Here is a 13,765-nt window from a genome sequence, read left to right on the forward strand (position 1 = left end):
ATTCTTGTCATAAGAAATGCTTTCTCAAATAAGCTGTTCAGATTCGGCAGATCCCCACCATCCCTGACAACAGTACACACACACAGGAATCGTTGAAAGTTGTAAGTCACTAGGCCCTAGTTCTGAAAAGACTGTTGCGCCACCCAATTTATTTTATTTTTTATTGTCAGAAATTATTTAATTGATGATTAGTGTTATACAATTCTTGAGTGGATTGTATCAAGACCTTAGGAGTTTATATTGACTCAACACGGATTTTCGGTCCCATGTTTTTGATTATGTTGCTTACAAGGGTAATTCATTATTCAGAAGGCCTTGTGAAACAAAGTTCTAATGATTTCCAAAATCCATATTCTTTTAAAAAATGTATTTATGGCTTTAGTTCTATCAATTGTGGAATACTGTTGCGTCATTTATAAAAATATCATCAACTGGATTGAAAAAACAAAAACGCCTTACGAGACATGTTTTGAGAAAATTTTATAATTCGAGATATCTAATCTAGTGATTAGTATAAAACCACGAGATCATCAAATTGCCACTTAAATATCAGCCTTTCTTTTGTGCGATGTGATTCTGAATTTCAATTCAATTCGCCAAGAAAATCATTGCTATGATAAAACTTTTTGGTGGTTCCAAGAAGATATTGACATCGATTGATAAAATGAAATTGTTTTTGATAAAATTTCCACTTCAAATTCCTTCTCTTGAAAGTCGTCACTTATTAGGACGAGGTGAACGCTTTGTTTTTGTCTTTTATGCCCCATTTTCGATTAAGTATTCAGTGTTTAAGAAGAAGAAAAAAGCTTTATTTAAATCTTCATCTATTAACTAACTCCTAACTTTTTCTGATTTATCAACACAAAAAAATTCTCTTCCTCAATTCATCTAAATTACCTACTTATCAGGACTTTTCCTTAAGTTGTCAAACAAATTGATAGGTAGCCTGTAGCCTTTATCTACCTACTCGTTTATATACGCTAAATCCCCATTATCCAGAATTGAACATGTGATCAGAGTTCCTTACTCTTATATTATGTTAAGTGTTATTTCATAAACTCAACAACCTTTACTACAAAGTTCGTTCAATCTGACAAAAACAAAACTCCTTCCATATACCAATCTTTATTTATTTGTCGTCAGAGTGGAAAAGTCCCCAAGCCTGTTTTAGGTAATAAAAATCATTGTAAGAACCTTTTACTTTTTTTTTGTAGGATGAAAACCAATCTAATTAAAAACTTTTTTTTTTACAACTTTAAGAAAATAGGAAGGTAGATATGTATGTTTATAGGTGTGGGATGATGTAGATTATGTTGTGTTTGCTTGACCGTCGAATATCGATGCCGATGGCGATGGCGATGCCGCATGCCGAGCCGATGCTGATGCCGACAAGAAAAGCCTTTATCGTTTTTTCATTTGTTTCATATCTCTTTTGATGCCAATGTACGAATCTCTTAATTCGGAAACTTTATTCGGTTTCGGAATAAGTATTGTTTTTTTTTCGGTTGGAGCAAAATATACCCTCTCTTCGCATACTTGCACGCACCCTCTGAAAGAGACATAAAAATTGTGCTTTTCAGCACATTTTACAACCACCACTATACCACCCACCCCTAAACAGACAGATAGACTACACTACGAAGAAGACCTCAGAGAAGACCTCGGGGCTCAGAGAGCTTCTTTCGATGCTGCTCTTCGTAAATGAAAAATTCTCTCTATAGAATAAATGCGTCCTCCTGAGCTCGCGATGTTCGCTGGCTCGCTCCCGTTTGCCGTTTGCTGTTTGGTATAAATCGACAATACACCCGCCGATGAAATGTATCTCGAACGTCGGGGGGGCAACATCGTCGCGCGTCGAGCACGTCATCACCGTTATTCGTGTATGCCCCATCATTAAAGATAACTAACTTTGTTATCAAAACTTGTCTCCCTATGTTGTGAACGTTACTCTTTGTTGCTATTTTTATTGTTGCTGTTTAAAATCAATTTGCTAGTTGCTGTTGTTTCATCAACACCAATCAAAACAATATCCAAAAACAATAAAAGATAGACATTTATCTATGATGTAAAATATACATAATTCTAAAAAGAAAACTAAGAATTATTATACACCTTGCCACCGTTTGTCTGCAACGCAGAGACTGAAAATATATTTATCAATTAAAAAATAAATTAAAAAAAAAAATACTGACAAATATATCTATCTATCTATCTATATACTTACATATATATACATAATAAAAACAAAAAATATATAATATATCTACATAATACATTTATAGTTACAAATTTATAAATAAACATTTGGATCTTTGTTGAGCTTTAGTAATTTACAAGTGGTACCTAAATTGTTTGCTTATACCATATTATAACGCGAGCTGTTCCCTGTGTTCAAGTATTTTTGTTTTTTAAGTTCACTATGCTTCTAAAAACTTGAAAATTGAAAATTGAAAAAAATTGTAAATCGAAAATCGAAACAAAATCAAATCAAATAACAAGCACTAGCTCATTGTGTATACAAAATGTTCAAAGAGATTTTTAAATTTTTTGAAAAATTCACGTTTAATACTTGAAGTCTTTAAAAAATCGTCTTCGTGGCCAGTGCACCTACTCAAAAATACCATATTTCAAAAAATGAAATCTTTAGAAGAGGAATAAAAAAATTGTTTTTGAAATATATGTTCGGATATTCATAATATTGGTGTTGCTGTAAAAAGATCTTTCTTCGCCGCCTTCAACGTCTCGTTGTCGTTCTCGTCGTCGACCGACGTCGTGGTTTTCGTCGTTGTAGTCGTCGCCGCCGTCGCCACCGCCGCCGCCGACATCGGCACAAAGGTGTGCTTGTGGATAAGAAGAAAACGGTTTTGTGTCGTACTCTCCGCGATGGTCAATTATAATAAATTTAAAATGTTTATGATTTATGTATAATTTTATATTTCTAAGTTTTAAATTAAATTAATGCTTTGGCCCCAGTGAAATATTTTTTGAGCATAAAATATAATTCATATTTTATTTTCTGAGTTGATAAAAATTATAATAAAATGATTCTACAAAATCTTTTTCATGGTTCGCTGATCAAAGTTTTGCGCGAGTTAAAATAGTTTCAACTGGATTTGTAATTATTTCGTTTCTTTTTTTTTTCAACACATCACAAAACGAAAAATAAAATAAAAATAAAGCTTCCCATTGAAGTTGAAAATTGATTAACTATCTGAGAAGTTTTTTGTTTGATAAAATAAAATAAAACAAAAATAAATAAATAAATCGTCGTCGTTGTACTCAGTCAGTGAGAGAATTAGATAAAAATTTAATCGTGGGTTATACTTACGTTTATACTAGATACGGCGGAAATAGTTGTGATATTGCGTAAAGTTTGTGTTTTTATTTTGTTTGTTATCTGTGGAATCTCTGATGAATCGTTAACAAAAAAAGTTTTCTAATTTATATTGCGGAATAATCAAGGAAAAAAACAAAACAAAAATGGATGCAATAATGCTAATGCTTGCAGTTATTTGACAACAAAATCAAATTAAAAAACTAAGGATATATAATTTATTAAACAACATTAACCAAGTGGCAGTAGCAGTGGATGTATCCTTTGGGAGGATAAATGGTAAGCATGGACCATTTGCAAAATAGAGAAAGCAACAAAACAACTATTTTTTAAACATTTTAGAAAATTTTAGGTACTACATTTTATAATTTTTCTTTTCAACATTTTTTTTGTTGTTTTAAAGTGTTCACAATAAATCAGTTTTGTAATAAACTAGTTGATTTTTTAATAGCCAGAATGGTCTCCTTAATTTTGTTTGAGTTCCTCAATACGACTCTATATGGACTCAACAAGTTTTTGGCATTTACTTATATCCATTGCTTTTGTAATTGAAGCCATGGTTGGTGTTTAGTGTTGAAAACCATGGTGGCTAAGGGGTTTTATAAATCCACCCCAAATTCTCAATCGGTTTTTGATCGGGGGACTTAGATGTTCAGGGTACCAAAAAGGTTCGATGATCTCGGAGTCAAAAACTCACCAATTTTAAAGAGTGCTCGTTATCTTGGTAAAATTGCAACTGGTGCAACTAGTATTGCCCTTAACTGCTTATGTAAACATTACCTCTTTCACGCTATACATATTTCTTTGGTCATGATTTTCAAGAATTTGGAATTTGCATTTTTTAGAAAAAATCTCATTTGTGACTCACAACTCTCAACCATTCAGGTGTGCGAGTACTGTTGTCAGGGATGGAGGAGACCTACAGTTTTTAAGTCGAATCCGAACGGCAAATTTGAGAAAGCACTTTTCATGCAAAGAATTACTCTTAGAGAATTTGTCAATCCCGCGCAAGAGGCAGTACCTAAGACCTCTGGCATTACAATCCAACGCACTTAAAATCATGCCACGGATACTACAGCGAACAGCAACATGGTTTTGTGAAAAAAAAGATCAACCGTTACAAATCTCCTCACATTCTCAAACATAATGTTTAAAAGCCTAAGAACAATGTTGTGAAGCTGATTGTGCATGCACTGACTTTTCTAAAGCTTTTGACCGGCTTAGCTACAGATTTATTTTATTTAAACTTAAAGCTCTTGATTTTCCACTATTTTCTAAGCTTAGATCAAATCATAATAAAAAAACAGATCCTATGAGGTAAAAATTAAAAATTGTTTTTCTGTACCTTTTGTTGCTGAACCTGGAGTTCCCCAGGGAAGCCATCTTGGCTGTTTTCTGTTTATCCTGTCTCCTAACGTCGCACGTAGCGTCATGTCTACGCTCAAGTGATGTTCTCATTTTTAAGATAATAAAGTCCACCCATAATCGTATCCTTTAACAAGCCGACATTTATAGTTCCACATTTTGTTGTGGAAAAAATAGCCTTGCCCTCAACCCTTTAAAATGCCAGACGATAACTTTTACTGCAATACGGCTTGGCAGTGTATTTGATTATTGTATATCATAGCAAAAACTGTCGCGTCTCCACATTTAAAGAATTAAGTGTTCATTTCTGTTCCAACTTAGAATTTACACATTACATTAATTTTATTGTTAATAAAGCAAGTTCTATTCTTGGTTTTCTAAAACGGTGGGCAAAGGAGTTCAATAATCTCTATGTTACTTTTTCTTTGTACAATTTTCATGTTCGTCCTCATCTTGAATATGCTTCGCAGGTATGGACTCCCTATTACGAAATTCATAGAAAACGTATTGAATTAATTCATCATAATTTCGTTCGTTTTGACCTAAAAGGTCTTACTTGGGATGATCCTTACGATCTGCCCCCCTATGAACATCGTATTCTGCTTCTTTAAATGCAATCTCTTCATCAAAGCCGTGTTAATAATGACTTAATATTTCTTTATCAACTCATTAATTGTGAAATTGATGTACCTTATTTGCTATCTTGTGTACATTTGAATTACCGAGGCGGAAGTCATCACCTGCGATCATTTGATTTTATATTTACATATGGACTTGCATAGAACAAACTATGGGAAAGATGAAGCTTTAAGTCAAATGAGCATTTTATATAACTTAAACTCGATAGATTTAAATCTAAATAAGGTGGGATTAAAATCATAATTTAGATCCAGGGCTCCACTATCGTAAACGTCTTTATTTTTTTTTGTTCTGTAATAATTCATGTTAAATGTTAATTCTTTAACGGTGTTCAAAAAGAACTTAAGTCAGAAACTAGTCAAACATACAAAAAAAGGCTTTTACACAAAATCAAAAATGCAATTTGTTGACTGAAGACCTTTTTACATAACGCCAAAGAAATTTGTTTGTATTTTGTACTATTTTCCTACTAACAACTAACACATGGTTGCATTTATGATGAGCCTCTGATCATAGTTTGAAGGTAGCTTTAAGCTAACTACTTTCTTAATTGTAAAAAAGATCGGTCCAACAATTATCAAGAAAACCAACCGTACACTACTGCCTCAGTATTAATGTTTTTTTTTTATATAACGGAAATGAAACTCCTTTCCTTGAGGACGCCTAACATTTGCCTTCGCAGTAAGACCCAAAAAGGCTTTTTTTTTGTTTCACCACACCAAAGAATGTTGCGAAACATCGTTTGATTTGTCAGAATTCCCTATTATTTTGAACAGCTGCGTATAAATAAAAATAGAGTTTTAAAAATTAAATTTTTTATTGACTTAAAATGATTTTTTTTTCAAGTTTGGTCTTCATTTTCTAATTTGTTTCTTTCAAACTAAAATTACCCATTATCTGTAGTAAAATTATAACCTTAAATATTTGAAACTCACAAATGTTAAAAAAAGAACAAATTTCGTGGACATTAAAATAGATAAAAAGATTTAAAAAAATTAAATTAAATGCAAAGCTATTTTTGAAGTAAAAAATATTTTAATATCCTAGCTCCTAGCTTTATTTACAGTGTGACATGTATTGGACATTGATTCGGCATCTGTCAATTGAAATATTGTACCACTCCTGTTGAACCATTCTTTACAGTTCGGTTTATTTGTTAAATGTTTCCCAACCGCGCATTTTATATCTCCCTACTTGGGATCTAAGTCAGGCAATTAGGATGGCCACTCCAAACCCAGATTTTTTATTTCCAAAAATACTTTTGACCATTTGGATGTGTGCTAAGGGTCGTTGTCGTGCTCTAGAACACATTTTTAGAGGAAGGTTCTTGTCCGCATAAGGTAGCATCACATCCTTCATGGTATTCACATTGATATTTTCATCAATTTACCCTTCGAACAAATGTACTGGTCCAACGTCATACCAAAAAAATCTTGACCGTTTTCTAGATGTATTTGGGATTCAGTTCTTTCAAATTAAGCTTTCCAACGGTTTGTCTGCCATCACTTCCGAACAAATTTGACTTTGTTTCGTCCATCCACAAACATTCCTGAACTCTTTGCCTCATTCTGGCCTACTCTTATCAAAATGATCGTGTGCGAATTTTAACCGCGTTGTTATATTTTGTTTTCCTTAGAATGGGTACCATTCTTGCGATCCTTCTGAGCAAGTTAGCTTCAACAAGTCTTTTACGAACAGTTCTGGAAGTTATTGGAAGCTGTTGTTTGTTTTTTTATTTCCCTTAAAGACTTGTAAGGATCTTTTTTTGAGGCGCAAATTATCTTTCAGTCTTCTCTTGGGGTTGTTTTGCTTGGTTTTCCCCTCTGTTTTTTTGGCTTTCAGCGTTTAAATTGCTTTTGCAATCAAATTCAGAGATCTGCTCATTATTCTAGCTATTTCCCTCAAAGATTTTTCCTCACTTCGTAAAACTAAAATGACAGCTTTCTTTTCTAGGGAACAATGCTTACCGGGACCCATGTTTTCCTTAGAATTAATTGTAATATTATTAAAATAATTTGAATTTACTTCCTTAAATGGACTTATTGTTTTATAAAAATTTAAACAAATTTAAAAATCAAATATTTTTGATAATAGTTAAGAAAGTCCAACTTTTTTTTAATAACAGTTAAAACTACTTCCAACGATGTTGTTGTTTTAATTTGGTTTTACTCTTAGCAACTGGTTCTGTGTCTTTTTAATGTCCATGTATGTATAATTCTCTATATCTAAATACATATATACATATGTGCATAACATACATAGTAAAGACAAATTGAACTTTTGTGTACATCTAAGTAAAATTAAGAAACTCACGTATTCCAGAGTTGTAAAGGAATGCAATCTTTTTTGAATGCAATCATTAATGAATTAAATCATGAGATTTCATATTATGCAATCTCGATTCTCTTGTAGCAACAACTTTGACTTTTTTTTATAAACCTTGCATTCAATGAATGCAATCTTCTTATTGAATTCAATAAATGACTTTTAAAGACTGCATTTTTTTACAATTCTGACAAATTACATCGAATTTTCGACTGACATGAATATAAGATTGAATTTGACTGAATTTCTCAAAACCTTATTTTATTCGAATGCAAATTTTTACTTGTTTTTGAGAATCTTAAGAATACTTATTGCAAAAATGTACCTTTACATGAAGTGTTTTTTTAGGTCTTTTTCTTTTTTGATTTGATAATATTGATTTTTGTAAAATATATACAGTCCCTGACCATATGGCTAGAATTTTTATAATTATTAGATTATTCGCAATATTTTTAACGTTCAAGAATGAATGTACGGTTACATTTTTATGCAAGATGGAGCTCCATGCCTACAAGCCCCGTCCATAAAAACTTATTTGAGGGAAGAAAAAAAAATTACAAAAATAGCAACAACAAAAACTGAAAATATTAATTTAAAAAAAAACATTCTTTAAATCTGCTTTATTTCTGCATATAAAATAATTTAAATGCATTACAATATTCGAAAACCTGATTAAATTAGCTGGAAGTTAAGATTTTGCATAAAATCTAAAGTGCTTCTAATAATATGGCCAAGGACTGTAGCGTAATTTTTCCCAAAACAAATTTTGTTCTTTGCCATTTAGTGCGGAAATAAACTTTCACATTAATGTTTTTTTTATAAGAATTATTTTATTAATTAAAGACGAAAAATTACAACAAAATGTTTGTATATATATTTTTAGTAATATTTTTAATTTTTTTTAAAGAGAGTTATTAAATTTTCTTAATGAAACATCTGAAAGGAAGGAAGGGATAAACTGCTAATTATTTGACTTACATATTTGTTTTACAAATCTGAATCTTAATTTGATTTAAATCTTTGAATATACATAAATGCTATCTAGTGTTTTATTTGTAAAGCATAGGTTATTTTGAAACTGACATTTGTTTATCACTAGACATTTTGTCATAAAGTCAGTAACAAATTTCTTAATGACGAAATATTTAGCTTTAAGCGTATGTCTATAAGTAAAGACAATTAAGTGGCTTGCATAAAGAGATTTCCTTATTTTTGTTGTCTTTCTACTACTATTTAAATATATGTTTATTCTCTTAATATTGACCCTTAAACCCTTCCCAACAAAAAAAACAATGGGCTCTAATGAGAAAATCACAGTAAATTTTTGTTTCCTTCGAAATATTTTCTGATATCGGTACCAAGTAACTTCAAGGAAAACTTTTGAATGTCATTTAGGTGTGTTCACAATGTTCGAGACATTTTATTAACGGTAACGCACATTGTGTTGGAATATTTTCCAATTCCCTAGCTTAACTTTTCTTTTTTATATCTTGGTCATCCAAATTATTCTTGTGCAAGTTCTATTAAATATAATAAATCTTAGTTTTCGATCATAGTGACACCTATTGGCTCTAGAAATTTTTTGTTTCGATGCTGTCCTTGAAGTGTACAAAGCGAAAACTAGGTGTCTTTATTTTATTTTCTAAATCTAGCTAAAAAAAACAATTGTAGGCTGAATTTTTGCATATACAAATGTATATATTATTCTTAAACAAAACTTTATCTCGGATATGATAGAAATGTAAATTTAAGGGTTAAATTTTGTACTTTCATAATACACAAAGTTCTGACAACTGATCTACCAAAAAACCATTCGTTCACAAATGTTCCGATAAATGTTTTCACTGAAGTGGATTTCAACATCTTTTTTACTAACTTAACCGTCATTACGACACAAAATAATCAATTTTAAAATCAACTGACCAATGGAAAATACAATACAAATTGAAAATCTTCAATTTTGATAGAAACTCTGAACTAAATGAAAATAAAAACGCTAATATAAATATTATTATATAAACGATATTAAATTTTGATGAATTCGAAATAAGTAACAAAAAAAAAAAAACAATTTCTCAAATGATACAAACAGAGGGTTGACTGATAATGATAAGCAATGCAAAATAAAACATTTCTTTTGCTTGTTAGATCATTCATCAAATATACTGACAAATTATTTGTTTAAAAGCATACCATGAATTATTATCATATCGTCCAATGTTTATTTATTATCATGGTATTTTGTCTGTCAAAACGAACTATGCAGTACATATAGACTGATAAGATAGTAAGTAGCATTTAATAAAAGTTGTAGATTTATTCATAAGTATAATAGTCTAGTTTAATTAGATTTTAATCATGCTGTCAGTTGAACGATAAATATTTAAAGTAGTCATCAAATAAGAAATAAAATAAAATAAACAAATTTATACATACTTTGTTTGTTTGTTCTTTAAGTTGCAATACGAAATTTGATATCTTAGATATTAATACTTATATTGATATTAAATGATTTCTGTCCAGTTTTTAAATAATGTGTATTTGTACACTTCAACGGAACAATTTCTGAAGATGTAGAGCCAAAATTAAAACCGTTCAACTTGTTGAAACATACGGCTTAAAAGTTTCTAGTCAAACTTATAATTTACAGTTTTATTTTGTTTAATTTTGTATATGATTTTTCGTTGGTAAAATTCGGATTTCCGTCAAAAATTGATTTTTGAATTGTACGTGATAATGAATGAAGTAGAGCTGTTAATTTCCCAGCAAAGCATTTTTACATCTGTCGAAAAATCCAGAACTGTAAATTTGATCTTAAATCAAGTATAAAAAAGAGGCTGGGATGCGATACTGATAACTTCCCATCCCGTCTGTAAATTTGTTTTGCTTAAGAGTTTAGAGGTTTTTGTATTGGGTTAAAGAAGTTGTCAATTGAATTATTCTTGAAAAATTTAAAGTTATCAAAGTTTAGCAGGATGAATGCAATTAATTTAAGAGATATCAAGAACCGAACATCAATTTTGAATTAATGTACGTACTATTTTTTTGTAGATTTAATTTTTTTATGAAAATTTGTTTATTTATTTATTTAAGTAACCAATCTACGAATTTAAATTCAACAGATTTCAAATTAAGAACATGTATAATACAATTCAGTTTATAAATACATAATATTACATATTATGTATATATAAAATTAAAAATTGGAAAAAAAATTAGTTAAATAATCGAATTTTAAATAAGTTTCTGAACATTGATATATCTAAACTAGAATAAAACATATTAAATATATTACAACATGCGGAAATCGGTTCACGTTGTCCATATAGCGTATGATGGGAATCAATTGACAAGAGCGGTCTGGCTCTTAAGGAAATTGAAGGAGCATACAGATGCAAATAGCTAAGCAAACTCTCACAATCAATAGTTGAAGTCAAAATATGACGAATAAACATGACACTATTAATTTTTCTTCTCGACTCAAGAGTTTGTATTCCAAGTAATAGACATTTCGAATTATAAGAATAATGGAAACATTCTATATTGTTTTCAAAAATATTTCGAAGAGCAAATCTGAGAAATATTTTTTGAACATTTTCAATTCTCTTTTTATTAAAATCAGTTGTAGAGCTCCAAACAACACAGTTATATTTAAGAACAGGACGCACAATACTGCAATATAGAGAATTAATAGTGCAAGGGTCCTTAAATTCCAATGAGTTTTTTTTGATGAATCCAAGTAAGGAATTTGCTTTGGATACAGTATAATTAATATGTAAGTTAAATTTCAATTTAAAATCAAATATTACGCCCAAGTTTTTGAACTTTTCAGCAACTTGTAACGGAAAATTATTTTATGAATAGTTTGGAATAATATTTATTAAAGTTCTATTGTAGGCCATGCAAGTACACTTGTCAACATTTAACAACAGATCATTTGACTTGCACCAATCAACAAATGAATTTAAATCATTTTGAAGCAGAAGACAATCATTTAAATTAGAAATTCGAGAAAAGAACTTTATGTCATCCGCATACATAAGGCAATAAGAATTTTTAAGAACATTTGCCAGATCATTAATAAAAAGTAAGAATAATAAAGGAATCTGGAATACCAGAAGTTTCTTTAATCTCTTTTGAAAAAAAGTCCCCGATCTTTACATATTGTTTTCGACCAAGTAAATATGAAGAAAGCCATTATAGTATCAGGCCATGGAAGCCACATGGTTGAAGTTTTTTTTTAAGAGAATGTTTAAATTAACCCTACTAAAGGCTTTTACAAAGTCTGTATAAATCACATGAACTTGGTTTCGATAGTCCAGAGTATTAATGGCAAAATTTGTGAATTCTACTAGATTAGAATTAGTAGACCTACCTTTCCAAAAACCATGTTGATATTTACGTACATTTTGCTTTATGATAGATTTAAATTTACTTTGAACAAGGCTATCTAAAAGCTTTGGAACAACAGGTAGCTTAGTTATTGGTCTATAATTCGTTATTAAGTTTTTTGATCCAGATTTAAAAATCGGATCAATGATAGAGACTTTCCACTCATTCAGGAAAATACCATTGGAAATAGACTCATTGAATAGATGTAATAGCGGAACAGAAAGAGAACTTGAACAATGACGAAAAACAATATTGAAAAATCCTATATACCTGCAGTTTTTTTTAGGTTTAAGTTTAAGCAAAGCATCTTCAATATCAGTTAGGTCAAATGATATGCTAGAACAATCAAAAATAGATGGCAAGGCATTAATATATTGATAATTTATTGTTGAAGGTGTAGAAGAGTTATAAATACTTTCAAAAAAATGTCCAAAAAAATCTACAATCATTTTCGGATCACTAGTTTTATAATTACCAAAAAACATAGTTGTTGGAAACCCAGTAGTACTTCGTTTAGTATTTATAAATTTCCAAAAAGATGTTGGAGATTGCCTTTAATCACTTTCAACAAAATGAATATAATTACAATAAAGAAATTTTGAAAGAAAAACGACTTCTTTCCTAAGACGAGAAAAAACTGCATAAGAATCATCGGAAGGTTTTTCTTTATATTTTTTAAACGCTGCATTTTTAGCATTTTTCAAATTTAATATTCGTTTATTATACCAAACCGGATGAGAGCTAACTTTTCTGCCATACATAGATATACAATCATTAAAAACATTGTTAAAAAAAATATTTAAAACATTGGAATTTGTCATGTATATTTGTATCCAGAAACTCATTTGACCAATTAATATTAATAAAACAATTATTTATCAAAGATAAAATATGAAAATTAAATTTATAAACCATTTTAGAACTATTAAATTTGCTAAAATTATCATAATTGTAGTTTTTAAGACAAATATCAATTGATTTATGGTGAACAGAATTCGAAAGCAAAGGGCAATTCTCCATGACAGAAGTTTGTAAATCTTCCGAAATAAATACTAAATCTGAAAATCTTCCAAGCGAATTAGTAACATTATTTATTTGCATAAGATTATTTGAAAACAATGAATCAATTAATAAAACATCAATATCCGATGGAAGAGAAAATGGAACAAGGCAATTATTATTTTTTAATGAACAAATTATATCACCTGTTGGATTAAAAAAAAAACTACTGAATATCGAAAACAATATTTTCTATGAAGTAAAATAAAATTTTGAAGACAATATTTTTAATTTTTGAAAGTTTAAGTATTAGGTTTTTTTTTTGTTTAACTGTCAATTAGATATTTTTTACTGAATGTTCACAGCAATATATTTTAAAAGATAAAAGTAGTTTAAAGCCAATATCTCAAAGTTTTGAAAAGATATTTGAGTCGAAAAACAATTTTTACGAACTTTCGTTAAATTTTCTTTTTTTTAGTATTTATTTCTTGTAAAAAACTGGATTCGAAAATGCTTCCGAATGTTGAAAACAATATTTCAATATTTAATTTTTTTTGAAAAGAGATTTGAGTCGAAAATCAATTTTTACCAATTTTAAGTATTTTTTTTTAGGTTTTTAGTTTTTTTTTGTAAAAAAAACTGTCAATTCGATTTTTCTCAATACTTTTCCGAATGTTGAAAACAATATTTGTTATAAGTTAAAATCAGTTC

At 29.7% G+C, this 13,765-nt stretch overlaps 1 protein-coding gene across 4 annotated transcripts in view; it reads left to right on the top strand.

Annotated features, from left to right (window-relative positions):
• Window positions 1–1,834: 1,834 nt before the first annotated feature.
• Window positions 1,835–13,765, top strand: part of LOC129944549 (cAMP-specific 3',5'-cyclic phosphodiesterase) — a 363,379-nt gene continuing 351,448 nt past the window's right edge. For 3 of the 4 annotated variants that reach the window (XM_056054059.1, XM_056054063.1, XM_056054064.1), the window contains exon 1: window positions 1,836–3,613. The gene's annotated coding sequence lies outside the window, so the exon portion shown is untranslated. Of the gene's footprint in view, window positions 3,614–13,765 lie in introns of all 4 variants that reach the window. The other variant, XM_056054058.1, reaches the window with a different exon arrangement.

Source organism: Eupeodes corollae, chromosome 2 (assembly GCF_945859685.1).
Source record: "Eupeodes corollae chromosome 2, idEupCoro1.1, whole genome shotgun sequence".
NCBI classification, from domain to species: Eukaryota; Metazoa; Arthropoda; class Insecta; order Diptera; family Syrphidae; genus Eupeodes; species Eupeodes corollae.